General features: G+C 29.7%; 1 protein-coding gene across 2 annotated transcripts in view; it reads left to right on the forward strand.

The window, feature by feature from the left end:
* Window positions 1–10,403, forward strand: part of LOC119635086 (bromodomain-containing protein DDB_G0280777) — a 58,965-nt gene that overhangs the window by 39,434 nt on the left and 9,128 nt on the right. The window lies entirely within an intron of this gene.

The following is a 10,403-nucleotide window of genomic DNA, read 5'->3' on the forward strand; positions in this document are numbered from 1 at the left end:
TGGCAATAAAGCTCTCTCGTATGATCTCATCCAAAGCCAATTTAATTAGTTAAAGTAACTAACTGTTGTTTATTCATTATATATACAGTAAAAATTTCGTTATTTCGTTGGTTAGACTAACTGGACACTTTGAGATTTTTCTTTTTTTTTTTTCATCGCTTTGTTTTTGATATTTACTCAGCTTAAACAGCTCTTGAGTGTTAAGTTATAAATTATTGAATGAATATGAATTTTTTTTTTTTTTTTTTATGGGTTCATGAAAAGTGATGAAAACGAAGGCAGGGGAGGGGGGAGCAAAAAAGAAAAAGAAGAAAAAAAGCTAAACATATTGATTATACGAAAAAATGTATTATATATGTGAGTCTATTTAAATGCCTTATGAGTTACGAGGTCTCGCTAGTGCAAATATTGTCTTTACGGTATAAACTATTATTAGTTAACCTTTCACTTTTACTATATAATTCTACTATGAATTGCGGCATGCGGCGAGTGCGAGAGTGCAAGAGTGCCGCTTAAACATTGGCACGAACGATTAATAAAGTTATGTTTAGAAACTTTAGTTTGTAAAGATATATATATATTTTTTTTTTTAACGCGAAAACTTTATCAAGAACTTGTTTTAAATTAATGCTTAATGCTTATATAAGATTTTACTGTGAAACATTAAACTAGTAACTAGTAATGCTAGCATTAAATCTAGAAATGTCAAGATTGCTTGAGAGTGGGTGATAAAGGTTTTTCTAGTTTTTTTTTGCTAATTTTTTTTTAAATTTTTTTTTCTTACACTATTTAGGAGCGGCGGTACAGGTTTACAATTAAACGGATTTGTTATGGTTTTTCGCGTTCACATTTTTTTAGTACACATTCCTTTAAATTAAAGCATATTTGTATTTTTATTTATTATTTCCTTTGACATTCATTCATATTAAGAAATATTTTTGAAAAAAAAAAAAACAAAAAAAAAAAAAAACATTAAAAAATATTGAGCTTAATAATAAAGTTGTTGTTGTGTTCTTTAATAACATAGAAATGCGCATACATTTTAAACTCCTGAAAGTTTAAATTTTTTCTTTAATTACATAATTCATGGCTTTGAAGGTTTTAGTTCCATTCCAGCGTTTTTAAGAAGCGCGGTTTGTGTCGGGAACACAAATTATATTTCCTTATACATTTATTTACCGTAATTGTAATGGTAATGTATGTAAAGGGCGCACCCCCTCTTTTTTTTTTTTGGTTGTTGTTGTATTTATACCTACCTTTGTACGCACATGTAAATGCAAATTTTTATTACCTATCTGAATATAATCCATTGAACGATTTTGAATTGCTGCTCTGATATTTTTCTTTTGATTTTTATTTATTATTTATTTTCAAATTTAATATATGCGCATATTTTTATACGCCGCAAAGCATTCTTTTAGCGCCTATATAGAAATATTAGCACTATTTGTGCTTGAATTAGTTTATTTGTAATATTGTGTTCCCCTAAAATTGTAATATTATAATGTCTTAGTTATTCAAGAATGTTTGTGTCGCAAATAAGTGTTAATTACATTTCGTTTCGCCTTTGGGGTGAATAATAACCTTGCTCTATCGTATGCATTCTTTAATAGCTGCAGCTGCATTCTTCAAAGATTCATTAAAAGAATATTTATAAAATTATTTATACATCAGAGCGAAGTATTCGTCATACGTATTACTAAGGAATGGTGTGTCATATGGTAGTAATGTCAAATTTAACATTTAACAAAATAAACCATTCATTTTGAAAGTTGCTTAACTTTATTTCTTCATACCCAAGATATGTTTGCGACTCTTAAGAATTTTAATGCAAGGATTGCTTACAATGCCTATATATTACTTAATCAGTTTAGTTTGCCGATTAATATTTTATCGATCATCATTGACTTTAATTGATTTTCACTTTCTTCCTTACAAAGATGCACAAATGCATGCAAGAGCTTTCATTAAATTCACTTTTATTTTCTGAATATTTTCAATTAATCGTTTCAATTTAAATAGTTGGAGGCAAAGAAAGAATCTTCTTTTCTTTAACTTTAATAAAAAACCTATCAAAAACTAAAAGTCAACTTCGTTTCTCTTCTCCAAGAACAATTAACTTCAATAGTCACTCCTTTATGATATAAAATTTTGTTTTTTGAATAATGATTGTTCAGAATATCTGAAGAGATCGTATATAAATAGTTCTGTCAAATCGATTTTTAATAGCCATCTCTACTTAGGGCAAAATATCTTGGGGTATAATAAATTTCATTCAATCATTTTGAAAATTTTCGATTTATACGACGGTTGTAAGGTGCACTGTTATTATTATTATTTATAGAGGTTAAAGGAATAGATATTGGGATTAAAGCAGGACGAGCACAAGAAACTAACACTATCAGCTCTACTTTTGAAAAAAAAGATAGATTAAATGTTTAATCTAACTATTTTAATAAAGTTGAATATTTTACCATTAAGTTAAATAATTTTTTTAAGTTCTCCAGGTATGCTCAAGTTGTCGATAGAATTAGAGAATCTACGCATATTAAAAAGGTATTGGCATTTCCAAAGCATCTAAGTAATCGTAAGCAGTAGATTTCTTAAGAATATCTTAGCATACAATCTGATAAAATTTTTATACCATCATTATAGCATTCATGAGTAGATACTTCGAGGTGGTTTTAGTTTTATCGCTATTGTTTCTTAATCAATAAAGAAATTCTGGGGTTAAATTTCAGTTAGAGGATCAAAATAATCCTTGTTGTTAGAAATAGAATACTTATCTCAAATCTCGTTAATTTTAGAGCTAAACGTTCTTTTTAAATTGTTGGAAATGTGGCATAAACTTCATTTTTTTTCCCCCAATAGACAGAAGACACCTTTTTAATACAGCTTCACGCAATTTTCGCATTTTTAGAAGTTCGCTTTCAGATGGCACTGTTCAAGGCTTCTGAGATGCAATATCTTCGAATTCCTTATTACGTTATTTTGCTTAACATTTTATCGGTATAATCTTGATTTCTTTGAAATTAAGGAAAATGCTACAGTTCTGTTGGTAACGCATTCATTAATATTATATACAATCTAAAAAAAAACATCAGGTATAAAATTATTGATATTCTGGTAGAGTGTTTAATAATGTGCGAAAACAAAAAAAAAATATTCATTTAAATTATTTATTATTTTCCCAGTGAATTAACTGATTAGAATAACTTCGTTTGTTCGCCATCGTGCAATAACCATTTTTTTTTTTTTTTACAATATTTTCCCTTCAGGAATACATCTGCTATTAAATTTATTCATGCGTATATAATGCATGTATTTACATGCACATTTATACATACATACAATTTATACGTAATAAAAATAATGCAAAATTTCTTCTTTTTTTTTTTTTTGCACTCAATGGATTACATAATTTTTTAAGCTAATTATCTGTGTTCAAGTCAGATTAACTCATTTGTGTTTTAAATTTCTACATAATAATAATACAGTTAATGTGCGCTGTAAGGCAGCTTTTAATATTATTATAGAGATGTATTAACCTTAAGATTTACTTTCATATTTAGAATATCAACATATTCATTATTTTGTAATGCAGACAATTAAAATGCATATTCCTGGAGGTTAAATTTCATATAAAATATGCATTCACATTCATATTCCCATTAATATTCATATACATTGACATTTGAGTTTGACTAATGCTATCTTCATGATTATTATGATAATTATACTCATCACTGAAATATGACAGGAATATTAATTTTGTGAAAACATTTGCAAAACCCGGAAATGTATATCTTTGTGGTCAGCATCAAATGCTGAATCGATTTAAGCATATTCATCTGTCTGTCTCTCCGTCTGTATACTGTCTAATGTAAACGTTCTCCTGGCTGGAAAAATGAACCTATACATCAACATCAAGCTGGGCAGAAATTGAGGTTGGATTGATATTGAAAATGGGCCCAATCTTTCGATGGACACGCCTACAACATCATGTAAATTGAGAACGGCTTTGCTTTTCAAGAAGAATAAAAAAATGGTTTCTTCCTTATTTCCTTATAAGCTGCAACAAATAAATCTACAAAAATTTGAATGTATATTCTCTGGGCGATGTCGTCGTATCTTTCGAAAAATGGGAAAACTTGATCACGCCTTTCTAATATAACGCTAAGAAGCAAGCTTTTAAAAACCCCTATAAAGTATACAAATTCCTGATCAGTCTCAAATTCAGGATGCATTTAATCATGTCCGCGTGTTCGTCTGCCAAGCGCTATAGTAAACATTGCTTTCTTAGCAAAAATCAAGATATCGCTTAAAAATTCCGAAAGGAATTTGAAAATGATCTAAAGACCTAAAACGCCACACAAGCCTATACAACATAAATTTCCATTTTTATAGAAAATAAATAGAATAAATTAGCCGCGCCCACTTAATATCATAGGTTATGAAAATTTAGTTCTCTTCTTTTTTGCAGTCTTTTTTTTTTTTTTTGGGGACAACGATGATGGGTATAAAAGATTCGATTACAATCGAATATAATTTTCCTAAATATTTTTTTAACACTTGATTTCTATCTTTGACTTTAAGTTTGTTAAAGAAATGGTCTGCGAAACTTTTGAACTAAAACGCTTATTAACTGATTTTCAAAGGCAAAGGCGAGAAAAAACAAAAAAAAAAAATTAAAAAAAAATTCCAAATAGTTATTAAAAGAATTTCATTTAAAATTGCAATTGAAACTATTTTCCTTATATATGAGCAAATAAATTTTTGCAAAATTAAAATATTTGAAGTAAACCAAAATTACCGCCAAGCGCAGAAAAACACTTGTGTTCATCTGAAATGTAATTGAAAGCTCACTGTTTATTTCTTCTTCATAATGTTTCCTTAGCAAATATTTTCTAAAACTGCATCGATCTTAAGCTTATTTACATGTGTTTTCATTTATTTATTTATTTATTTAATTATTTTTTTTTTTTTACAATCAAGTTAAGGTTTCTTCTATTATAACAATTTCCTTATGGTCAGCAGATTTTTATTTTCTTTTCATCTGCGAAACAATTTTATGACTTATGCAAAAAAGAAAAAGGAAGAAACCTTTCATTAAAAAGGCATATAAAAATCGTACAAGCATGTAACATATTAAGAGTCCACAAAAATGTACATGAACGACTTCTCTGGCGTATGGATTTGCCTGAGTAGCGTCACGCAAATAGTTGTAACTAATGATAGAAATCTCATTGACTTTTGAAGGTTGATATTATCTGAAAATTGATTGTTCCGACATCCACATGTCACATGTCAGTCTACGAATTTATTGAGTGATTTGTTTGTTATATATGATAAAAAGATTTAAAAGAAATTGATAACTGATAAAAGATATTGAAGATATTATATGATTGGCTGATATTTGAATAAAAAAAGTCTTATTGAAAATATCTTGCATACTTCTTTTCAAATTATGATATGTATATATTGTGGGTTTGCCTCAATTTTTGATTTTTGTGTGATTAGGGCAAGTATTTGAAAGGAAAATTTCAAATTTTCATCACTTTTGAATCAAAGAAGACTCCTCTCTGGCTTTGATCTCCCGTCTATTGCTCTCTAAAGCGTTATTTTGAAGCTATTGCAAAAAAGTCGTGTGAGAGTTGTTTTATGGCGCTTTTAAAAGGTCATATTTCGAAAAAAAAAACTTATTTAAGGCTTATTAAGTTTTTTTTCCATATTACAGTAAATATTGTATTTTTCTTCTTTTTTATATTAGTTAGAAATTCCAAGACCATTGTTGTTCAAATACTTTGCTTCTTTCTTTTTGAAGATTTTAGGCTCATAAAACATCTCCATTGCTAGATCTGTCGAGGACAGAATTGCACGTTTTAAACGTTCGATTCGTTCCAAGGCCCAAGGGATTAAGTTAAACAAAAACAAAGTTGATTATGATAAATTTTAGATTTTACTTTAAATAAGGATAAGAAAATCAGGATATACACGAACCCGATTATTTTAGATTTAGTTCATTTTCTATACGCATATTATGTATTTATGCGTTAGTCTATTACGAATGGAATAACAAATTCAATAGACTCGCATCCTTCAACGTTAGTGGTTATAAAAACATCACCTAATTTCTTAACGATTTAAGCAATTATTGTCACATTAAAAGAAAAGTAATCGTAAATTTTACTAAACAATTTCTTATACTTATATGATGAAAAGTTTCCCCAGAAACCTACTGCCACTTTGGTGAGGTTGACACCGCTTGGGTAAATAACCCAACTGACAACGTATAACAGGTTTTTCTTTACGCACAATTTCATGGTAGAAAATAAAATTAAAAAAAAAAAACAAAAAAAAAACAATAACAAATAAAAATAAAAAATAATTTTCCAAAAAAAAAAAAAAGAAAAAAAATAGAAAAGAAAAAGAAAAATGTATGAAAACGAGAAAACGTATCGCGCGTACGTATAGTTATTTTTTTCAAGTAATTATGCAACTTGCACTAAGTGCACATGAAGAAACTCATGTGTGAGATCGTAAAGTGTGTGTGTGCGCGCTTGTTGTGTATATGACTTGTTATGAAAAAGTAAGTAAACAAATAAATGTACATTAAAGCACATTATACAACAACAAGTGTTACAAAAAAAAAAAAAAAAAAAAATATTACAATGGAGTTGTGCTAAGGAGTCTTTTCTTCTCAAAACATTAAATAGGTTGTACTAACAGCAGCGTTATGAAAGCCTTCTGAAAATATTTCGCCTGAAGTTTTTTTCGTTAAAGTCTTCTCTTAATCCTTGTTTGTTGTGGTTTTTCTTGTTGTTGTTATTGTTTTTGTTGTTATTGTTCTTGTTGTTGTTAGTTATAAAATATCATATTAAGTCGTGGTAATTTACTAATTGACAAAATACCCGGTGGCCTGGAAATTGCACGATAGTGCCTTCAAATAATCTTGAAACATGTTAGTGCAATACATGCAAGCGTAACTGTTGCCGCAATTTATTAAAGCGTATTAAAAGTTGGAGCGCGCTGTTGGTCGTTATTGTCATCAAAATCAAAATCATTCAACTTTCACTCAGTGCATATTCACAGACTGACACATACATACGCACGCTTAACACACACACACAAACACACACACACACACAAAGAGAGCGAGAGATACACGACTTCTATCATAATTTCTATGCTCGCTCAGGCTTCCTAATGCATGAACGGTGTAGGCTTGCTTTGCAAAAGATAAACTTCTGTTCCCCTCAACGGTTCAACTTTTATTTATTTTTTTTTCTATTTTTTTTAATTTCATTATTTTTTTTTTATTTATTTATTTATTTATTTATTTTTATTTTTTTTTGCATATGGGAGATTTTACTAGTTTAGAGCACATAGACACAAACACACATACACATACACCTTGTATGTTTGTATCGAGTTTCTATAATGGAAAATAATGTAAGTGTGCTTTAGTTACTTCTACCACTAGAGTAAACTAGTTGTTTATTCGCCGACGTTTGTATTCATGTTCATTTGCTCGTTATACTTATTGTAAGTGCACTCTGTGTCACATTAATTTTATACATACATGATTGTATTTATTGTTGTTGTTTTTTTTTTTTTTTTTTGTATTAAATTTTACTTACCTTACTTGTATAGCATCTTTGCTATATACGAGTTAAGTTAAATTAATAAAGCCCCCGCAAAATTTTCATACTCATCTCTAGGGCAATATGTTAACTTAGCAGCGCCGTATGTAACAATAAAAAATGTACTTCTTCATCTAGGTCTCAAAACTAATGCTTCTCAAATTATTCGGCTGTCAGTCTTTATGCACAATTTTAAACAAGCTAACATTACTTCTAAATGGTCCAAACACATTAATATGAAAGAGGGGCTAATAAACTAGTTTCTAGATCCAAAATGTATGGAGGAAAAAATACTGAAAATTAAGATATTCAAGTTATATTAACTTTCAACCAAAGATTATCTGCTTCCGTCGCTTTCGAATCAACAAACAGTATAACGTTCCACAGGATGCCTTTTTTCTTCATTCATTATAAGTGGTACTTTGAAAGAAGTACCTCTTAGTCTTTTGTATAATGAAAGCAATTAGAACAGACTGTTATGATGAAGCAAAAGTATGTCGACCGTACAGCAATTCCTTTGTTAAATCTTCGAATATAGTTTTCCAATACCTAGATAGAGGACTGCACTGACTGTTTTCAAACATCTTTAACTTTGTTTGTACGTCGATCTAAATGAAAAATTGCTCGATGCCTCCTAACATTCAGTCTTCGGTATCTTAATATTGTAAAACTTCCGGCGATGAAATTCGCTTATTGAGAAAGAAAAAAATTTATTTTCCCACTGCTTAGGAGAAGGAAAGAAGACCATCTGTTGTCACTTAGAGAATTTAACAAAAACGCTGACCTGATCGTGTTGTCTTTTTTCAGTTGATTTTTCCTACTCTATGAACGATAGTGGAGTGCTGTGGTAAATAGTGTAGGGATGCGCAGTGTAGGATATTGCATTACTTACAATTACTGATGTATAGTGACCCAGACTATGTATGATCTTCCCTCTCGATACTCACATTCCCTGCTACTCTCTCTCGTCGCTCTTGTTCTTTGAAATACTTTAACTTTGTGAATTCGAAAATAATTCTAAATTTTATAAGCATTATCGGTGGACGCATTCCTTCTTCAATGAAATTATTCGCCTTTCAATGGAATTTCGTTTGATCTGTTAATAAACAACAAGCAAAGTTTTACAATAATTATGGCCGTAATTGTTGTTACCGTACGCCAATGCATTCGCTTCGAAGACTGCGGGAAATGTATAGCTCCTGTAATTGAAGAAAGGCGAAATAAATGTAAAACTCCCCCTATAAGCCAGACAATGGAGGTTAAACACTTTTCAACCAGCAGCAGGTCTACTCTCCCCTATACCACTTCTAAAAAGAAAGATTTAAAAGTGGAATGAGGATTAATTAACACCCTTTCTAGCTCATGCATTATTACGAATTTTTCTCTAGTTGCGTGAAAAATATCTTATACAGTTATCATATGTCGCCAATATATAAAACTTACTACGTGGTAGATAAGAAATTCAGAAAGCTACAAGTATATCAAATTTCAAGGCCATATCCATTCGCTTCTTCCACTCTAATCTACCGTCTACGAACTGATTGTCATTCTAAATCTCCAAAAAAAAAGCAATGAAAAAATTGCAAAAGTTTGAATAAATTTGATTTCGGATATATGCCCATAATAACTAGGCATCGGTTCTTCAATCCCCCACCCCCCCACCCCCCACCCTTTTTCAAAACAAACGAAAATTTTGAAAATCATTCACAGTAAAATTTGTGAAGATGTGTATCCAATGTTTCGCATGCAGTTATATACTCATTGAATGCGCTAAGCTTACTCTGGGAGCTTTCATGGGGGGATTTATCATTGTATCAAGGTATCTAAAATTCGCTTCAAATGAAAGTTTACTTTTTTTATTTATTTTAATTTACCGCTGCTGCGGCTGCCGGTTTATACGTATACTGAGATGAATTCGTGTTTCCAAGTCATTACATTCCCTAGTTTAAACATGCATTTGTTAACTAACACATACACGTTATTGTTAGATTTTAGGTTGTTGTTTTCCTAGGATTCCTCCCACGCAAAAAAAAAAAAACAAAAAAAAACAAAAATAGACATACATGTGTTATATGAACATTTGACATAATTTCATTTGTAAGAAAATTTTGTTATTTATATTGTACAAGTGCTGACTGCCTTGTATTGAATCACAAGTAACAATTTGAAATTCTTCACGTACGACAGCGTGTAACAATGTCAGTGATTTAACGTTGAGTGCTCAGTTAATTCTTCTTTTTTTTTTGTTTTCGGCATTCGGTAAATGTGGCCAATAAATGCAGAAGTTTTATTGTTTTTTTTTTTTTTGAATTTTTTGGATAATTTATTTAAATTATAAATTTAACTCTGAATCACATTTGCTTATATATATATATATATATATATATGTATATATATGTCTATATATGCATATAATTTGTTATTTTATTTTCGTCTTAATTTAATGATCAACTTCATCTTAAAGATATTAAATTGAAAATTTTATTATTAATACGTTCTGGCATAAATAGTAAATTCCGTATGATTTTCTGCATGAATGAACTTAAGCAAAGGTAAAGACATTACCACAACATCCGCATTCTATTCAGAACAGACCGTATACTTGTAAAATATAAAAGATTTTTAAATGGCCTACGTCTGCATATTGCTTTCATTAGCTTGCTGTGTTTCATTTGTCTGAAGGTATGTTAGGTTTAGTCATTTCGTTGGCAACTTTTGGTTTATAAATATACATTTATGTATATATATATATGATTTCGG

The sequence above is a fragment of the Glossina fuscipes genome, unplaced genomic scaffold (assembly GCF_014805625.2).
Source record: "Glossina fuscipes isolate IAEA_lab_2018 unplaced genomic scaffold, Yale_Gfus_2 3, whole genome shotgun sequence".
Classification (NCBI taxonomy): Eukaryota; Metazoa; Arthropoda; class Insecta; order Diptera; family Glossinidae; genus Glossina; species Glossina fuscipes.